The sequence below is a fragment of the Neoarius graeffei genome, chromosome 8 (genome assembly GCF_027579695.1).
Source record: "Neoarius graeffei isolate fNeoGra1 chromosome 8, fNeoGra1.pri, whole genome shotgun sequence".
Classification (NCBI taxonomy): Eukaryota; Metazoa; Chordata; class Actinopteri; order Siluriformes; family Ariidae; genus Neoarius; species Neoarius graeffei.
The window spans coordinates 83,849,500-83,870,997 of NC_083576.1; the positions used below are offsets into that span (position 1 = coordinate 83,849,500).

Here is a 21,498-nt window from a genome sequence, read left to right on the forward strand (position 1 = left end):
CTGTGATGACCTGGCGACTTGTCCAGGGTGTACCCCGCCTTTCGCCCGTAGTCAGCTGGGATAGGCTCCAGCTTGCCTGCGACCCTGTAGAAGGATAAAGCGGCTAGAGATAATGAGATGAGATGAGATGTTTATTACTGTTTGCACCGCAGATAAGAGGGAAACGCAATTTCAATTCTCTGTATGTCCTGCACATATGGTATTATTGACAATAAAGTTGACTTGGACTGCGTGCACGCCTTATTAAGACTGGCTATACAATGAATTAAACAGCTTCACTGGACTCAAAGCTCAGAGAGCAGCCTGTAATGGTAAGGGTTGCTTGTTTGCTTTACAAAAATGTTTTCCGCTTCGGTCAAATTCTATTGAGAATTCTTCTTTAGGATCGGTTTAAAAATATACAGCAATTTGTCGCATATTGTCACCTAACTATCACTAGGCATATGTTTCTATTTATTACAGGGAGACGCAGTCATAAACCTGCTTAATGAACTCCTTTAAATTAATAAAATACTTACTGAAACATTTTACTGATTAAGTCTGTGTTGGCCTTATTAAGACTGGCTATATGATGAATTAAACAGCTTCACTAGACTCAAAGCTCGGAGAGCAGCCTGTAATGGTCAGGGTCAACTTGTTTACGCCCCCTTACACCGCTCTTTTGTGTCGAAGTGCTCGTACTATGGCACTTTTTTGCTTTACAAAAAATTGTTTATTTCCATTTATTACGGGGAGACACAGTCATAAGCCTGTTTAATGCACTCCCTTAAATGAATTATGGTTTGTTTATATCTCGATCTTGTTGCACATATTGTAACCACATATAAAATAATTGAAAGTGTGTATGAAAAAGGCTTTGGACAAAATGGTCATTGGAAAAAGTGTCCTGATCCCTTCACCACTATCCTTCCAGGTTTAATAATGTGTTGGACAGTTATTAACCCCTCCACCCATCCATTATCTCTAGCCGCTTATCCTGTACAGGGTCGCAGGCAAGCTGGAGCCTATCCCAGCTGACTATGGGCAAGAGGCGGGGTACATCTTGGAAAAGTCGCCAGGTCATCACAGGGCTGACACATAGGCCAAGTTTACATTAGACCGTATCTGTCTCGTTTTCTTCGCGGATGCACTGTCCGTTCACATTAAAACGCCGGGAAACGGGAATCCGCCAGGGCCCATGTATTCAATCCAGTTCGTGTCTGGTCCGGTGCTGTGTAAACATTGAGGATACGCGGATACGCTGTGCTGAGCTCTAGCTGACGTCGTCATTGGACAACGTCACTGTGACATCCACCTTCCTGATTCGCTGGCGTTGGTCATGTGACGCGACTGCTGAAAAACGGCGCGGATTTCCGCCTTGTATCACCTTTCATTAAAGAGTATAAAAGTATGAAAATACTGCAAATACTGATGCAAATACTGCCCATTGTGTAGTTATGATTGTCTTTAGGCTTGCCATCCTTCCACTTGCAAGTGGTGAGTGACTTGCGCATGCCCGATATGCACTGGGATCACACACACAGCGGCTCAGTCCCGAATCACTGCTCGTGCAGTTCACTCGTGCGCTCTGTGAGCTGCGCAGGGCCAGGGAGTGCGCACCCTCCAGAGGGCACTCGTTGTTCAGGGCGGAGTGATTTGGAGCGCAGGATGCCTGCGGAGCCGACCCGCTGAGGAGAAATTTACACATTACACACATTTCAACTTACGTGCCGTCTAATTAGTCATGTGATTAGCGTATCCGTGTATTGGCGTTGCTGTGTGCACGCGAATCGTGTATTGGCGTTGCTGTGTGCACGCTAATCGTTTTTAAAAATGTTAATCTGATGATCCGCTGATACGGTCTAATGTAAACCCCACCATAGAGACAAACAACCATTCACACTCACATTCACACCTATGGTCAATTTAGAGCCACCAATTAGCCTAACCTGCATGTCTTTGGACTGTGGGAGAAACCGGAGAACCCAGAGGAACCCACGCAAAAACGGGGAGAACATGCAAACTCCACACAGAAAGGCCCTTGTCAGCCGCTGGGCTCGATCCCAGGACCTTCTTGCTGTAAGGCGACAGTGCTAACTACTACACCACCACGCCACCAATGTCAGCAATCTCATTATTTTCTTTGCTTGATGCAGGCCAACAAACTGGCCCTTCTGAAATACATTTACTTTGGAAGATGGGATATGTCTTCCGACATGATCATTTAAGAAATGAGAAGCTACTCACTGCATCAGTTAGAGTTTAAAGAACTGTTGCCAGCTGAAACGTTTGACTCACTGCAGTAATTCCTGAAACAAAGCCTCTGAAGTATTTGCTTATTTTAATGGTAATGATGACTTTCTTTTGGCCAGGCAGTGAATAATTCAATCAAAGTGAAATGAATTGCAGTATGTATGGTGTACTTTACCATTCATGGAACACTTTTTGTTCCAGAGCTTGTGAAACACAGGACTTAGTTCTTTGGCATACTCCTCATCATACCACACCAAGAGCTCCTGTTCTGGGTTAATGGGTCGACAGCAACGATACAGAATTCCCCCTCGATACTGAAACGCCACAAGATTCTGTTCTTCATCATTACGAGCACAATTCACATACCTAAAACAATAAGCCAAAGTGGCAGAAAAGGTAAAAAAAAAAATCAGATCAGAGTTACAGACCAAGAAAAAGCATGGGGGAGATATCAGTGACAGGAAGAAAAAGTTCTTCCAACAAATTAGGAACTGTAAAACCAAATGACTAAGCAAAGACCCAACAACTGGTGTATTCCTCACCTCATCCAATTTGCATGCATTTCTCTTGTGGCATCTATGTACTCTTCACACTGCCTGCTCCTGCATATCTGTAGAAAAATTACACATTTATATTTTCTTCATTAACTTAATCCATGCCTTCAAATTAAATGACGTACACAGGAACGAGAATAATGGCTCATGCCAATATTATATTAAGCGTTATGAAGGCAGAATTAAAAAGTTCTTGACTGTATGTTTAGTTTCACAGAACAGCTGACAACCTCTGAGGTGAATTTAGTAACCTTAAAAAAATGCAGGCAAGACTTTACATCAGAATTTAGGTGAAGGAAGTTTTTACGTCTTTGAAATGGCAAAGCTGTGCTGTTCAATCAGACTCTCTGATAAATATCCGTCCCTTGTGCTTTGGCCTCTAAACAGACAAACGTTAATGTCAGTTCTGTCATGAAATAGGTTTTGTACAAGTAGAAAATATTTTTCATGAGTACTATCCATTTACTCTAAGTACTTGTGAGTTTTAGTTCAGTATACCTCTGGTCCTGGATACGTGACTGATCCAGATTCAAACATTTGTCTTTTGGGCCTCATTTCTCAAGCTGGACACAAAAGACTTGGTATTCATGAAAATTCATTTAATTTTCAAAATATTTGTATCCTATGAGAGCCTGTGTGTGAATTTGTATGTACTGCAAAGCACTTTTTTTTTTGTGTCCTGCCAGCATTCGGCAATGGCTGAGCTTCATCACTAGAACGCTTAAGCCGAGAGGGCACTCTTTCATCTCATCTCATTATCTGTAGCCGCTTTATCCTGTTCTACAGGGTCGCAGGCAAGCTGGAGCCTATCCCAGCTGACTATGGGCGAAAGGCGGGGTACACCCTGGACAAGTCGCCAGGTCATCACAGGGCTGACACATAGACACAGACAACCATTCACACTCACATTCATACCTATGGTCAATTTAGAGTCACCAATTAACCTAACCTGCATGTCTTTGGACTGTGGGGGAAAACGGAGCACCCGGAGGAAACCCACGCGGACACGGGGAGAACATGCAAACTCCACACAGAAAGGCCCTCGCCGGCCACGGGGCTCGAACCCGGACCTTCTTGCTGTGAGGCGACAGCGCTAACCACTACACCACCGTGCCGCCCACTCTTTCATTAATTCATTAATTTTGTAACAGTGAGCTCTCTGTAAGCTTTGCCTTTTACAGAGTTTTGTAGAGCAAAAGCTAAGCTTATTCATTTACATGAAATCTTTTAGATTATGAGTTGTGAGAGCCCACACATTTGGTTTCCTGCAGTTAATTAATGTAAATTATTTAAGAGTGAACTGTACAAGTAGAACCAAGTTATCAGCAGTTTGACAGACCTGAAAGTGTGTTTGAAGTGTCTCCACACATTACTGCCAAGCAGAAATTGATATTCTTGGGAGTTACATTCATCCAGTGGTGACATTTTGTTTCTTAAAAATAAAAAGATAAAAATCTTTATAACACATTTAGAACAAACTCACCACCCAGGAGTATCTGCTATTCATGGCTTTCTCTATGTCCACCAGCTCTCCCTGGTAGGGTCCAAAGTGTGCACCTACTGGAACAGTCTCCCCCTTATTAAACACTCCCAGGCCTGCGTCAGGAATACCGGACTTCCGAATCTCTAGTTCAGGAGGAAGTGTTTGCCTGGCTCGGTCAGGAACTCCCACGAGAACAGGAGCATCAGGGATGAAGAGGGGTGGTCCGTGAAGCTCACACTTGTGAAAGAAGAAGGATTTGCAAACTTCACAATCTGGGAGTAGCAAAAACACAATGGGAAGAAATGATGCCCAAACGTCTATGCAGTATTTGTATATATGAGAACATTTACAATAGAATTGTATAAATATTATCCCAAGAAGCTTGCCAGAAATGTTAATGGAGCAGCTGGTTGAGACTAGATGTGTGCACCAGGAAAGAGATCTTTCAGAATACAAACACAAGTTACATGAATATGCATCCTTAGTAACTGCCTGGTCATGGTTGATTTAAATCAGCCTACTTGTTTGTTGATCGTTTGAGAAATAGAACTATCTAGCCAACCAATGTGTTAGGAAATCACAGGCAGGTACAAACAAAAATAACTGTCAAGTCAAGTTTATTTGTATAGTGCTTTTAACAACAGACATTGTCACAAAGCAGCTTTATAGAAAATTAAAGGCTTTAAACATGAGCTAATTTTATCCCTAATTTATCCCCAATGAGCAAGCCTGTGGCAACGGTGGCAAGGAAAATCTCCCTCAGACGACATGAGGAAGAAACCTCGAGAGGAACCAGACTCAAAAGGGAACCCATCCTCATTTGGGTGATAACAGATAGCGTGATTATAAATAACTCACTTCTATAACTGTATCCTATATAGTCACAAAGTTTCACTGTGAAACCAGGAAATTCATTATAGTTTTAGCATGAAGTCTGTTTTGTTGAAGTTGTAAACTGTTCATTGATGGAAACTTGAATGCAAAACTGTTCATGACAACTGCAGTCCTAAAGTCAGCAAATCAACTGTAGTCCTCAAATATAAATGTATTACTATAAGTGTCCAGAGCGTCTTCCAAGTGTGACTTTCAACTGTCCATACACGGCCGTCCTCCACAGGTGTTATGAGATAAGACTCCAGCCAGACGTAGGGCATCAGGATGGATCAGGCAAGTCCGAGGAACAGAAGAGGTCAGATCCACTGGTGTCTCAGGATTGACAAGTAACTCAGAGGGACAGACAGAGGGAAGAGACAGGGGTGGGGGAACACAGCTTGTTAGGTATGCCCAATATCACCTAATGTATAAGAACAGGATACATTTTGCACTGAGTGCAAGCAGGGACTCCAGCAAGACTACAGTGGTGCTTGAAAGTTTGTGAACCCTTTAGAATTTTCTATATTTCTGCATAAATATGACCTAAAACATCATCAGATTTTCACACAAGGCCTAAAAGTAGATAAAGTGAACCCAGTTAAACAAATGAGGCAAAAAATATTAGACTTGGTCATTTATTTATTGAGGAAAATGGTCTAATATTACATATCTGTGAGTGACAAAAGTATGTGAACCTCTAGGATTAGCAGTTCATTTGAAGGTGCAATTAGAGTCAGGTGTTTTCAATCAATGGGATGACAATCAGGTGTGAGTGGGCACCCTGTTTTATTTAAAGAACAGAGATCTATCAAAGTCTGATCTTCACAAAACATGTTTGTGGAAGTGTATCATGGCACGAACAAAGGAGATTTCTGAGGACCTCAGAAAAAGCATTGTTGATGCTCATCAGGCTGGAAAAGGTTATAAAACCATCTCTAAAGAGTTTGGACTCCACCAATCCACAGTCAGACAGATTGTGTACAAATGGAGGAAATTCAGGACCATTGTTACCCTCCCCAGGAGTGGTCGACCAACAAAGATCACTCAAAGAGCAAGGCATGTAATAGTCGGCGAGGTCACAAAGGACCCCAGGGTAACTTCTAAGCAACTGAAGGCCTCTCTCACATTGGCTAATGTTAATGTTCATGAGTCCACCATCAGGAGAACACTGAACAACAATGGTGTGCATGGCAGGGTTGCAAGGAGAAAGCCACTGCTCTCCAAAAAGAACATTGCTGCTCATCTGCAGTTTGCTAAAGATCACGTGGACAAGCCAGAAGGGTATTGGAAAAATGTTTTGTGGACAGATGAGACCAAAATAGAACTTTTTGGTTTAAATGAGAAGTGTTATGTTTGGAGAAAGGAAAACACTGCATTCCAGCATAAGAACCTTATCTTATCTGTGAAACATGGTGGTGGTAGTATCATGGTTTGGGCCTGTTTTGCTGCATCTGGGCCAGGACAGCTTGCCATCATTGATGGAACAATGAATTCTGAATTATACCAGCGAATTCTAAAGGAAAATGTCAGGACATTTGTTCATGAACTGAATCTCAAGAGAAGGTGGGTCATGCAACAAGACAACGACCCTAAGCACACAAGTCATTCTACCAAAGAATGATTAAAGAAGAATAAAGTTAATGTTTTGGAATGGCCAAGTCAAAGTCCTGACCTTAATCCAATTGAAATGTTGTGGAAGGACCTGAAGCGAGCAGTTCATGTGAGGAAACGCACCGACATCCCAGAGTTGAAACTGTTCTGTATGGAGGAATGGGCTAAAATGGCAGGACTGATCAACAGTTACCAGAAACATTTACTTGCAGTTATTGCTGCACAAAGGGGTCACACCAGATACTGAAAGCAAAGGTTCACATACTTTGCCACTCACAGGTATGTAACATTGGATCCTTTTTCTCAGTAAATAAATGACCAAGTATAATATTTTTGTCTCATTTGTTTGACTGGGTTCTCTTTATCTAATTTTAGGACTTGTGTGAAAATCTGCTGATGTTTTAGGTCATATTTATGCAAAAACCTAGAAAATTCTAAAGGGTTCACAAACTTTCAAGCACCACTGTAACTATGACAGCATAACTAAAAGGGGAGAGCCAGAAGGTAACACAGACATGACGGTGCCCTGGGACATAAAGCAGCAGCCACTACACCACCAACAAACCTGAGTGAGCGAGTGAGAGTGGGGTGTGTGTCAGCATCCATACATCCCAGTTTACCAAAACACTTTATGCCTGAGAACCCTCCAGGTCTACTCCTTTACCTAATTAAAAACTATGTAGGTACACAGTCCGTCTAAGAACTACAACAGCCCGTCTCTTTAAGAAACTACATTTCCCATCAGCCCACTTCCGCGTTGACCTGCGTCACGCCGGGGCGGGATCACCAACACCACGTCCTCTATGAAGACATAAATAATGGAACGACACTTCTGCTCTTCCTCTTTCCGTCGCGGGACCAGCGGTCTGCGCACACAAAGAGAATGCTCACCCGAGCAAATTTAAAACACCTCTTTCTTGCAAGATCCACGATTTAGCGCGATTTCTTTCTTACCCTTGGCCAAGGTAAACTCCAGAGTCGCGCAATCTTTAAACTCAACCTGAGTTACAACCAGTTTATTCGTATTAGAAGTGACGTCACGACTGCCGCCCAAACGCAGTTTTAATTCAAAGTTAAAAGAGTGGCTGGACCCTTTTTTAACAAAGCGCTGTGCACAGTATTAATCAGAGACTTTCTTTTCATCACGAGCGACCATCGCCGGATCAAGAATTCTCTGCTTTCCACAGACGTGCTCCACGGGCCTCTGTGAAACTCAGCCTCTCCAAGTACTTCCCTGTGACTCATGTGCTTCACAACGGTGAACCTCCAAAGTCTCGGGACATCTTCTCAATCTCGCGTAGAAGCGGGATACGGAAGTAAGACTGGCAAAATTTTGGGCATAAATAAAGATCAGTCTTAGGAATTTAGCTTTTATTGAAATAGTGTGAATTTAAACCCAGGTTTATTTGTTACACTGTTAAACACGCAGCGTGTTGATTTATTTTGTTCTATGTTCTCTCAATTGTTTAATAGATAGGCTGCGCATGCTTCTCTTTACTCCTACTAACATATTTAATCCTCTTATTATACATCTTGACCACATCAAGATTTCAGTGGATTCAGTATTGTTATAAGCTAGTGAAATTAGTCTATGGCTAATTCCTTTGTCTACTTAGCAACACAAAGCTAATCTAGGCCTACACCATGTGGTCACTCACAAACACACCCTAGTTAGCCACACGGCTAATTCCTTTGTCTCGTTAGCAAGCTAGGCTAACCTTTGCTTAAGCCACAAGGCCTACACCACGTGGGGGGACACACACACACAAACACCCTCCTTAGCAAGGCCATAGGGCCTTTCACAGGCCACACCCAAACAAGGCCTTTCATGCACACACACATACACCTCACTGTTTGTATATATTTCAATCTGCTATTATCCATTTTATCTTTGTTATAATAAATTCACTTATTATTGAAACTGTGTGTTTTATTTGTGTTACAATATACTCGAAGTCCCCAATCTCCCAAAGAATTCAAAAAGGTGCATATAAGTTATGTAATACGGTAAGTGATCATAATAATTTGGAATATACCATAATTTGGCTGTTTGGTAATTTATTATTAAGCACCAAAATTAACGGTATGATTCACTTGAATGATTCACTTTAAATGATTAAAATGAGACTGATTCCATGAATGATGTAATGATAATATGAGACTGATTTAATGAGATTGATCACTCAATTACCCAAATGCACCTACAACTATTAACAAAAGGCTTAACTAAACAGATATGTTTTCAGCCTAGACTTAAACACCGAGAGTGTGTCTGAGTCCTCAACACTTCTTGGAAGGCTGTTCCATAACTGTGGGGCTTTGTAAGAAAAGGCTCTGCCCCCTGATGTAGCCTTCACTATATGAGGTACCAGCAGATAGCCTGCACCTTTTGACGTTAAGGACCAGAGGTTCACTCAGGTACTGTGGTGCGAGACCATTCAGTGCTTTAAAGGTCAATAGTAGGATTTTATAATCAACACAAAATTTGATTTTGAGCCAATGCAGTGTGGATAAGACAGGGATAATGTGGTCATGTCTTCTAGTTCTAGTAAAGACTCTTGCTGCTGCATTTTGAACTACCTGGAGCTTGTTTACACACTTACTGGAACATCCAGACAGTAATGCATTACAATAATCCAACTTACAGGTAACAAAAGCATGAACTAGTTTTTCTGCATCATGTAGTGACATTATATTTCTTAGCAATATTTCTGAGATGAAAGAAAGCTATCCGGGTAATGTTATCAATATGAGTTTCAAATGAAAAAAGATTGGGAGTCAATGATTACACTGAGGTCTTTTACTGCTGCACGTGAAGAAACAGAAAGGCCATCCAGAGTTACTGTGTAATCAGAAAACCTAATTCTACCTGCATGTGGTCCTAGTACAAGTACTTCAGTCTTGTCAGAGTTCAGCAGAAGGAAGTTAATAAGCATCCCGTGTCTAATATCCTTTACGTATTCCTCAATTTTATTAAGCTCATGTCTCTCATCTGGCTTTGCAGAAACATACAACTGTGTGTCATCAGCATAACAGTGGAAACTAATACCATGCTTATGAATATCATCACCCACAAGTAACATACATACACACACACATATATATATATATATATACATACACACACACATATATATATATATATATATATATATATATATATATATATAAAGAAAAAAGCAGTGGACCTAATACAGAACCTTGTGGAACACCAAACTTCACCTCAGTATGTCTAGAAAAAAAAAAAAACATTTCCATCAACAAACTGATATGGATCAATTAAATAAGACCTGAGCCAGGAGAGGGCCGTTCCCTCAACTCCCACAACATTTCTAGTCTGTCCAGGAGAATGGAATGATCAGTGGTTTCAAAGGCTACACCAAGGTCAGGCAACACAAGCAGGGAGACACAGCCCTGATCAGATGCCAACAGTAAGTCGTTTACTATTTTAACCAGAGCTGTCTCTGTGCTATGATGAGATCTAAATCCTGACTGATACATTTCATGGATGTTATTCCTGTGTAGATATATGAGCATAACTGCTGTGACACAGCTTTTTCTAGGATCTTGGAGATAAATGGGAGGTTTGATATTGGCCTATAATCGGACAGCTGACAGGGGTTGAGGTCAGGTTTTTTTAAATTAGGGGTTTGACAATTGCTAGTTTAAAGAATTTGGGTGCATAGTCAATTCTAAAGGAAAAATTTATTGTTGCTTCTGGTATTATCTGTTTGAAGAGGTAAGGGATCTAGTACAGAAGTTGAAGATTTTGATGTGGAGATTAATGAAATTAGTTCGATTTCTCTAAGGGGAGTAAAATATTCTAATTGTTAAATCATTTATATTGTTAACTACAGAGTTACTATACTTGTCTGGCCTTAAATTATTAGTTTAAAATTTGGCAGATATTTTCAATTTTGTCATTGAAAAAAATCATGAAGTCATTGCTATGACATGTTGCAGGTGTGCATGAGTCTATAGTGGTCTAAATATGTGCAGAATAAAAATTATATATCAATCAATCAAATAAATAAATAAACAAACCACTCGTTTCCCTATTTGAGCATGCTGACACTTCTGGCATTTCTAGATCTACACATTTTTCCAGTGGCATTTAAATTACATTTTTTTTAACGTGTAGGCAACACCCACTTCAAGAGTAAACCAAAATACACTCACGCCAGTCCACTGCAGGGAATCATGCAGCCCCACATGAACAAACTAGTTCACACCTAGTGGTAATTTAAGCATAGCCTATTTGCCCGTACCTGAAGGAAACAAGTGGACTCAGAGGAAACCTACACAAACATGGGGAGAACATGCAAATCTCAACACAGACAATAATCTGAGCTCAGGATTAAATCCACAAGCCGAGAGCTATGACACCATGATGATGCACCACCAGTATTCCCCTAAACCTGTATACAGGTATTTGGACACCTGACCATCACTCACACAAATGCGTGTTGAGCATCTCATTCCAGATTCAATCCTCTTTGCTTTTCAACTAAGCTCCACTATTCTGGGAATACTTTCCACCAGAGCATTCATGAGGTTAGGCACTAACGTTGGGTGAGGAGGCCTGGGGTGCAGTTGGTGTTCCACTTCATCCCAATGGTGTTCAGTAGGTTCAAGGTCAGGGTTCTGTGCAGGACACTAGATTTCTTCCACTCCAAACTTAACACACATGGAGCTTGCTTTGTGCACAGGGACATTGTCATGCTGGAACAGGTTTTGGCTTCTTAGTTCCAGTGAAGAGAATTTGGAAAGCTACAGCTTGCAAAAACATTCAATCGTGTGCTTCTAATGTTGTGGTAACTGTTTGGAGAAGAACCACATATGCGTGTGATGGTCTGGGTGCACATACTTTAGCCATATATTGTAAATAATTACATCTAGGGTTCGAGCAGGATTTTTGTGAAGACATTCAAGGACATTTCAAGGAGTATTCAAGGACCAAAATCAAAATTTTCAAGGGCCACATCACGATGGGTGCTATCAGGATAATGAACATTTCATTGCACTTTTGAATGAGGGAAAACTGGCGTTTTGGGTTGCAAAAACCTTTCCAAAATACTCCACAACCAGTTTCACAACCATGATATCGACGTAGTTTGTGTTTATATTTAGTCTTCTTTGCTTTTTGAGGTGTTTAGTTTTGGAATTTACAATCGTTAAAGTCGCTCATGGTTCGAAGCTTGGCAGCCGAGCCTTTTGTTTCGTTTGTTATTAGAAAAAAACGTGGCTTTTGCACAGGTGTTACATTTTATTCGTTTCTTTTATTTATTTTCGCTTGTTATATTTTAAAACAGATTTCGAAAACAATCGTTAGAAACACAGTCACTGATGTAATTGAAATCTGTTACATCTCAACGACAAATTTAAACATGGAAAACTTTCTAAAAAACTGTATACGGCAGAATTTGTTTGCAACAAACTGTCTCTGTGTTATAGCAATGTAACCATTGCGGCTAAGCAATTTGGTTCACTCAAAATTAAAAACGTTAACGCTTGAGCTTCTTCTTTAGCACCTCAATTTTATCGTTTACCTCATTAGCCTCGAGTTCCATATCCTTTATTGTCCTCTTGAAGCTGTTGGCTTTCGTGACATGCACTATCTTGCGTTCTTGTTCTGCTAGTTCCATCAGCTTGTCAACACTCTCTTTCAGTTGAGATGAATCTTCTAGTATACATCTCCTTCTTGTTTGCATAGCAAAAATTTCATCACTGACATCCTGGTTCATGCGCTCTTTCTCTCTCCTTCTGCACGCCTTTCTCTCTCTCCTTGTGTACGCCCAACAGGAGAATTCAATATGGCACCAGAGAACCAAAGTGCATGTGCGAAAACACAGGAAGCCCAGAGTGTTCATTTTAAATGACAATCGGGTCATCGTTTCTATATTCTCTAATTTTTCCTTTTTAATTTAATTTTTTAATTATTGCACCTAAATACACGGGAAGAATTTAAGTATTTTTTTCAAGGAGTATTTACAATTTTTCAAAGAATTTTTCCTATTTTCAAAGAGTTTCAAGTGTCCTTGAAATGAGTTTTCAAATTCCAGCACTTTTCAAGGAGTTCAAGGACCTGCACGAGCCCTGACATCCATGGAGCTGGAAACCAGTGTTGTTCTGGAGCAAATGTAGGGGTAACTATTTAAATGTATGTATTTAAAGAAAAAAAATGATTTAGTTTTCCTTACTCCTACCCATGATATTAAACTCTCTAAAAACATAAAAACCATGCAAGTTCATTTAGTCATAATTTGGTGATTAAATGATCTATAACAGAGGCTACATCCCAAATAACCCACTATTATACTTTCAGTGCACTAGATAATGTGTCAGGTAGAATAATCAGTGAGAGTGTTACTGAGCTCCTGATCTCGTACAGAGGTAGTCTTTATTGTCAGGATATTCCTCTTTAACGGCGAGAACTTCAGGTGGGTTCTTGAGGTTGTTTTCATGGTTGTAGATGTTCAACTCCAGTGTCTCCTCTTTCTTCACACAGACTCCTGACACTTCGGATGTCCCTCCATCTGAAATCTCAATTTTCACGTCTTCATACAGCTAAAGATCAAACAAGAATAACACTTATTCAGAAAAGACTTCAGATTTCCTTTTTCATTAAGCTACGGTCACACTACAGCTCGCAATGCTTTGTGATGGGTTATATATGAAAATGAGGCGTTTTGGTGGCGATGCTTGACAATGTACAGGTGAGCTAAAAGTTGTGGTCACACAGCAGGCAAACACTTGACTGTCACATCTTTGCACACTTGAGTCTGGTTCAGGTTGAGTGGCCACGCACGCTCACGGAGTGCGTTGTGCGTGATCGTGGGACCCAGTCATTATGAGAAACACCTGATACTGATTTGAGTGCAAATGCATATAAGGACACTGTTTTCACAGAAACTTTGCGAAGTATCATCAGTGTCACATTTATTTCTAGCCATGATTATGACTCTGGTTAAATACTCTGCTTTCTGTTTTGCTTCTAGTTTCATTTGTATTTTGTTTTTGTAAACATTACACCTGCTAACAAACATGCATCTTGCACTGACATCTGTCAAACGCCACATACCTGACAAAATACTTTACAAAGCCTCTGTGAAAACAGCATCCTGATATGCACGTCCTGATTGTGCTCAAATCAGCATCAGGCGTTTTCCATTATAATTGGGTCCCAAGAGCATGCACAACGCGCTTTTTAAGTCTCGGGGAAGATTAGGCTATGCCGATGAATCTCCTGTGAGCACTGGGGACGTGGATTCGAGTCAAATGCATCTCAAGAGGCTCAAAGAAGGTTCTCTGAGCTTCAGTTAGTATTCCCAAACCCATCTGTGAGTATTCGCTGCTTAGTTTGCTGACGAAAACATTGCCACCAAATTTCAATGCATGCATGGACATTTTTTGCAACATTTTGGCCACTCACAAAGCAGATACACACCTCGTGAAACTCGGAGAACATTTGCCTTGCATCGCACGATTGGTGGCGATGCTACCAATTTTTCATCGCCAAGTATTCAGAAACCCATTGCGAGCTGTAGTGTGAGCAGGGCTTTATGTATTATGAGCGGAGCACCATACCTAAGAAAAAATGGTAAACCCATCGAGTCAATTTTTTGTGATTTGTCCGTGTACGTGTACCACCAGTCATACACACCGCCTCGTGGCCAGTGTCAGTAATTACCAGTCATATACACCGCCTAGTGGCCAGTGTTAGTAATTACCAGTCATACACACCACCTCGTGGCCAGTGTTAGTAATTACCAGTCATACACACCGCCTAGTGGCCAGTGTTAGTAACTACCAGTCATATAGACCCTTTTTCAGCGTCACGTGATCAAACAGTTGCGCACGCACCCTGGCAACAGAAGCAGTAAGCTTCCCAATTGATTCTGGGACAGACTAGCCTACTTATCAATCATTTAAATGTGGATACATACTGTTCTCAGCATCAACATGTCTGGTTATTGCGTATACGGTTGTACGAATCGCTATTCCACCGGCGGACTAAAGTTTTATAGGATTCCTAAAGGATCACACCCATTTCAGAGCAACAGACAGCGGCTGTGGATGCAGGCGATTAAACGTGTGGACTGGACTGTTGTCACTGTGTTCATGAACATGTTAGTTTCAAACCCTGGTTATGAGAAAGTTGCAAGGCATACGATTTTTGATATGTAATGGAGAGTAATAGCCAACTGAAAGGACAACACAGAAGCATAATTCATCTTTGCATAACTAGCAGCTACATACTGCGTTTCCCAAAACCAAAAACTATGTTTTGCTAACCTGTTATTAACTTGGCCAGGCAATGGGACATTGCATTGCAACCAACAAAGTTGCAAGCTTAAGTCTGTTAACTTAGTTAGCAACTATGGTTTTGGGAAACGTACCTCTGAACAGTTAGCTGCTATCTAAGACTCTACAACAACAAATAGCTGCTAATAGGCTAGTCTTATTTACCCCGCCATACAGGTGCAATTCCCAGTCAGGAAACAGTTTTCTTGATGGTTGATGAAGACCCACGCTTGGTACATAGTGCTCTTGTGCCCTTGTCTCTGACTTGGTAGCACGTCTGACTTTAAAACACAAAATTCTGCGTCTATTTGATGGTACTGGACTTCCTGAACATGACCACAGATGCATACTCGTAAGCATCTAGCGATTTGTAGGCTCATAATTTGTCCATGGGGTACACATTTGGTTTTTCAATCAAGTATGTATATATATATCCAGCCACTGAAGACTTGGCCATCAACCCACTCACTGATAGAACACGGATCCGGGAGTCTAACACCATTTGCCAAAGTTAACTTATTAAGGTAACTTTCATGGTCTTTCGTTGATAATCAATCCCCTTGCATAGCTTGACAGGCTGTTTAAGTCCGCCATACTTCCGTTGCCGAGCTGCACCCGCAGCAGAGCTTTGTGTACAAACAGAAAAAGGGTCTATACACCCCCTAGTGGCCAGTGTTAGTAATTACAGTCTACACCGCCTAGTGGCCAGTGTTAGTAATTACAGTCATACACCGCCTTGGGGCCAGTGTTAATAATTACAGTCATACACACCACCTAGTGGTCAGTGTTAGTAATTACAGTCATACACCGCCTAGTGGCCAGTATTAATAATTACAGTCATACACCGCCTAGGGGCCAGTGTTAGTAATTACAGCCATCCACACCGCCTAGTGGTCAGTGTTAGTAATTACATTCATACACCACCTCGTGGCCAGTGTTAGTAATTACAGTCATAAACACCGCCTCGTGGCCAGTCTTAGTAATTACCAGTCATACACACCGCCTAGTGGTCAGTGTTAGTAATTACCGTCATACACACCACCTCGTGGCCAGTGTTAGTAATTACAGTCATACACACCGCCTAGTGGCCAGTGTTAGTAATTACAGTCATACACACCGCCTAGTGGCCAGTGTTAGTAATTACCGTCATACACACCGCCTAGTGGCCAGTGTTAGTAATTACCGTCATACACACCGCCTAGTGGCCAGTGTTAGTAATTACAGTCATACACACCGCCTAGTGGCCAGTGTTAGTAATTACAGTCATACACACCGCATAGTGGCCAGTGTTAGTAATTACCGTCATACACACCGCCTAGTGGCCAGTGTTAGTAATTACAGTCATACACACCGCCTAGTGGCCAGTGTTAGTAATTACAGTCATACACACCGCATAGTGGTCAGTGTTAGTAATTACCGTCATACACACCACCTCGTGGCCAGTGTTAGTAATTACAGTCATACACACCGCCTAGTGGCCAGTGTTAGTAATTACAGTCATACACACCGCCTAGTGGCGAGTGTTAGTAATTACCGTCATACACACCGCCTAGTGGCCAGTGTTAGTAATTACCGTCATACACACCGCCTAGTGGCCAGTGTTAGTAATTACCGTCATACACACCGCCTAGTGGCGAGTGTTAGTAATTACCGTCATACACACCGCCTAGTGGCCAGTGTTAGTAATTACCGTCATACACACCGCCTAGTGGCCAGTGTTAGTAATTACCGTCATACACACCGCCGAGTGGCCAGTGTTAGTAATTACAGTCATACACACCGCCTAGTGGCCAGTGTTAGTAATTACAGTCATACACACCGCATAGTGGCCAGTGTTAGTAATTACCGTCATACACACCGCCTAGTGGCCAGTGTTAGTAATTACCAGTCATACACACCGCCTAGTGGCCAGTGTTAGTAATTACAGTCATACACACCGCATAGTGGTCAGTGTTAGTAATTACCGTCATACACACCACCTCGTGGCCAGTGTTAGTAATTACAGTCATACACACCGCCTAGTGGCCAGTGTTAGTAATTACAGTCATACACACCGCCTAGTGGCCAGTGTTAGTAATTACCGTCATACACACCGCCTAGTGGCCAGTGTTAGTACTTACCGTCATACACACCGCCTAGTGGCCAGTGTTAGTAATTACAGTCATACACACCGCCTAGTGGCCAGTGTTAGTAATTACAGTCATACACACCGCATAGTGGTCAGTGCTAGTAATTACCGTCATACACACCGCCTAGTGGCCAGTGTTAGTAATTACAGTCATACACACCGCCTAGTGGCCAGTGTTAGTAATTACAGTCATACACACCGCATAGTGGTCAGTGTTAGTAATTACCGTCATACACACCACCTCGTGGCCAATGTTAGTAATTACAGTCATACACACCGCCTAGTGGCCAGTGTTAGTAATTACAGTCATACACACCGCCTAGTGGCCAGTGTTAGTAATTACAATCATACACACCGCCTAGTGGCCAGTGTTAGTAATTACCGTCATACACACCGCCTAGTGGCCAGTGTTAGTAATTACCGTCATACACACCCCCTAGTGGCCAGTGTTAGTAATTACAGTCATACACACCGCCTAGTGGCCAGTGTTAGTAATTACAGTCATACACACCGCATAGTGGTCAGTGTTAGTAATTACCAGTCATACACACCACCTAGTGGACAGTGTTAGTAATTACAAGTCATACACACCACCTCGTGGCCAGTGTTAGTAATTACCATCATAGACACCGCCTGATGGCCAGTGTTAGTAATTACCAGTCATACACACCACCTCGTGGCCAGTGTTAGTAATTACCAGTCATACACACCACCTAGTGGCCAGTGTTAGTAATTGCCAGTCATACACACCGCCTAGTGGCCAGTGTTAGTAATTACCAGTCATACACACCACCTAGTGGTCAGTGTTAGTAATTACCAGTCATACACACCACCTAGTGGCCAGTGCTAGCCAGTAAAGAAATAAAGCAAAAGAGACTGGCTATGACAGAAGATTCTACAACCCAGAAACAGATGGGAGCTCCGCTTTTAGGCAGTGCCTAAATCTATATATTAGGTTCTGTGTGATTAGCAGGACAGCTTGTAGGCTGGCAGTGAAGCGAGGCAGCAAAAGACAAACACTGGTCAAACTTTAACATCATACTGTTATTGTTTTTGCAACACAAATCATTATTGAGCTTTACCTGTGAGGGATCAGGAGACTGAGACGTCCTAGAGGAGCACTGTCTGTCTCCTGCTGAACTCATCATAACAGCTGTACAAAAGATTATTATTATTAATACCATTAACAACGTGTTTGAGATTTCAATTATGTATAACTGTTCATGAACTTTTAAACCTCAACATTAATGCTTTTTATTATGAAAAAGTTTAACAAAAACATAAAGCTACAAAATCTAGGTTAGTTAACTAAATCTATATGAATTGTTTTTATCTATTGTATATTTGCGATTTTATATTTATCTCATCATCTGTAGCCACTTTATCCTGTTCTACAGGGTCGCAGGCAAGCTGGAGCCTATCCCAGCTGACTACGGGCAAAAGGCGGGGTACACCCTAGACAAGTCGCCAGGTCATCACAGGGCTGACACATAGACACAGACAACCATTCACACTCACATTCACACCTATGGTCAATTTAGAGTCACCAGTTAACCGAACCTGCATGTCTTTGGACTGTGGGGGAAAACAGAGCACCCGGAGGAAACCCACACAGACACGGGGAGAACATGCAAACTCTGCACAGAAAGGCCCTCACCGGCCACGGGGCTCGAACCCGGACCTTCTTGCTGTGAGGCAACCGTGCTAACCACTACACCACCATGCCATTTTGTTTAAAAACTTTCAAAGTTTGCAAATGAGCAAATTCCTTTGATGCATTCTGATAGGATTTTGATAGGATTTCCAGTGCTTTTTAAAAATTCTGTTGGAAAGTGTTTCGTGAGAGAGATGCATTTTAGTCATACTATGACAGTGCAGTATTTATTGAATTGAGTTGTTACTATTTTGGTCAAATCTTATTAGAATTTAATTTATATATACAGTATATATATATATATATATATATATATATATATATATATATATATATATATATGATATTATAGGGCAATTCCATGTAAATGTCAACCTCACAATGCAAAAATAAAGCAACATGTAATACATCAAAACCACTCCCAGAGATATCACCTAGGCCTGTATTTTATAGATGTGAATAAGTTGAACCAATTTGTAACCAACCTAATGTGTCACTGTCAGTCTTTCTTTCTTATAATGTAAAACCCAAGCTAAAATCAACTTTGATCATGTACAATTCTATATTATTGCCACAAGCCACAGAAATGTATGCTAAAATCCACAAAACAATAGCCATCCTAAATATTATTTAAGAACTTTGATAGTTTTAGCTGATATTTAGAGAGTTTTTCAAAGGGTTATGGTGGTTAAATTGCTGATTTTCTAAACATATGCCATGTCTATTTCAGACGCGTCACATCCATAACGGAATTTCGTCACATCCATAATGCTGACTTTTCCTTCCGAAAGTCTGCATGAAATACAAAATATTTTAAACAAAGATTTTTTTAATATTCACCTTGGACCCCTCTATCAAATGGATATCTCCATTTCGACATTAGGTTTACAATTTCACAGAGTTTGATAAAAATGTACAGTCACCCAAGAAAAGTGATACTTTTTCTGTCACGTCCATAACGCATCTTTTATTGGCGTTTTCTGGCATGCCCTAGATGTACTATGGGAATTGTTCTTGTTCTATCACTTCTCCAGTATGGTACAGCCTTAAAATATGCAACACCTGTTTAAATACTGGGAGACAATAAAACATGCACTGGGTCATTTGTTGCCATTTTAAGTTCAAGTGTCACGTCCATAACACTGGAATTGCTCTCTAGTTCTCTGTATTTTTACATGAGCTTACAGAAGGAAAACACATTTGATGTAATCCAATAATACTTTCATTCACTGTGACTACTTTAAGAAATGATAAACATTCTTCTACAGCATCACTTGTGTTATTTTCTGTGGGTCTCTGTATGGATACAATATTCAGGCAGGAGATTTTTCAGCTCGAAATCTGATTCAAGACTTCCCTTTCATTATTATTATATTAAAATTCAAGATGAGTATTATTTCAGATTTTTCACTCTGAGCTCTCTCAGGCCTGACACATGAATCCCATCACCTACAGTAACTGATAGAACAATATCAACAATTCAAAAACTCTTTAACTGTATAAATCTGAAATGGTTTGCAATTAATTGGGATCCACTGTTTTTATCGTTTCAGCCGCGCATCAGACCCTCGGCCAACTGAAAATGTCTTTCACGCACTTTTCCCCCCCAGGAGAGTTTTGAAAAGCATTCTCTCATACTGAATGTAGTGGACTTCAACAATGGACACCCATTTGGGATTCGACCTCACAGCTTTATTTTAACTTACCTCAGGGTTGAAAGCGCAATGAATCTTCAAACGTAAGCAAAACAATGCCCATGGATTCTTAATTGTTCCAGATATAACCTCCACTGGAAATTTTATTCGAAATATTTAATATAATGATGATTGGCGCTGTTATCTTCAGATTTTACAGCAAAAAATATGCAAAACCTTTTTCTTCTCCAATGTTCTCTGGCGGTTGGAGGAGCACCGAGGCGCTTTACTGCCCCCACCTGGTCTACTACTTTATTAATTGATAAAGCGTATTGAAACACATCACATCAATATAAATAAAACACATCAATACAAGTAATATAAAACTTATAAAATAAATTAAAATAAATAAAACTAAAGTTCAAGGCTAGCATACAGGGACGAGGTGGAGCGGCTGTCAGAGTGGTGCAAAGTCAGCAATCTGCTCCTCAACACCACCAAAACAAAGGAGCTGGTTATTGACTTTAGGAAAAACAAAGCTGACATCCAGCCACTCATCATCAACGGGGCCTGTGTGGAGAGGGTCCCGGTGTTCATTTTCCTCAATAAATAAATGACCAAGTATAATATTTTTGTCTCATTTGTTTAACTGGGTTCTCTTTATCTACTTTTAGGACTTGTGTGAAATATAGAAAATTCTAAAGGGTTCACAAACTGTCAAGCACCACTGTATGTCCACCGATGGAATTCAGCAGCAGCGTGACAGGTCGAGAACCTGCAGCGGGTCAGGATTTGCAGCGGCAGCTCTCGTGTAAAAAGGTGTTTCTTTGTCATCGTCTTCATTGTAGGCCTTGTTGCCTGGAGATAGAGGGGAGAGAGGAATCAGCAAGCTTTTGGATCTCAGAGAGCACTGACCTCTTTGGTTGCAGCACTGATTTGTACTCCCCTTGCTGCTGAAGGAGAGCAGAGAGTGGCATCACTTGAGTGGAGTCAGCTGTGTGTGTAGTTCTCAGGCTCCAACCAGT

General features: G+C 41.1%; 1 pseudogene; it reads right to left on the minus strand.

Moving 5' to 3' along the window:
• The window catches only part of LOC132890978 (zinc finger protein 585A-like), a 58,254-nt pseudogene extending 36,756 nt beyond the window's left edge, over nt 1-21,498 (minus strand).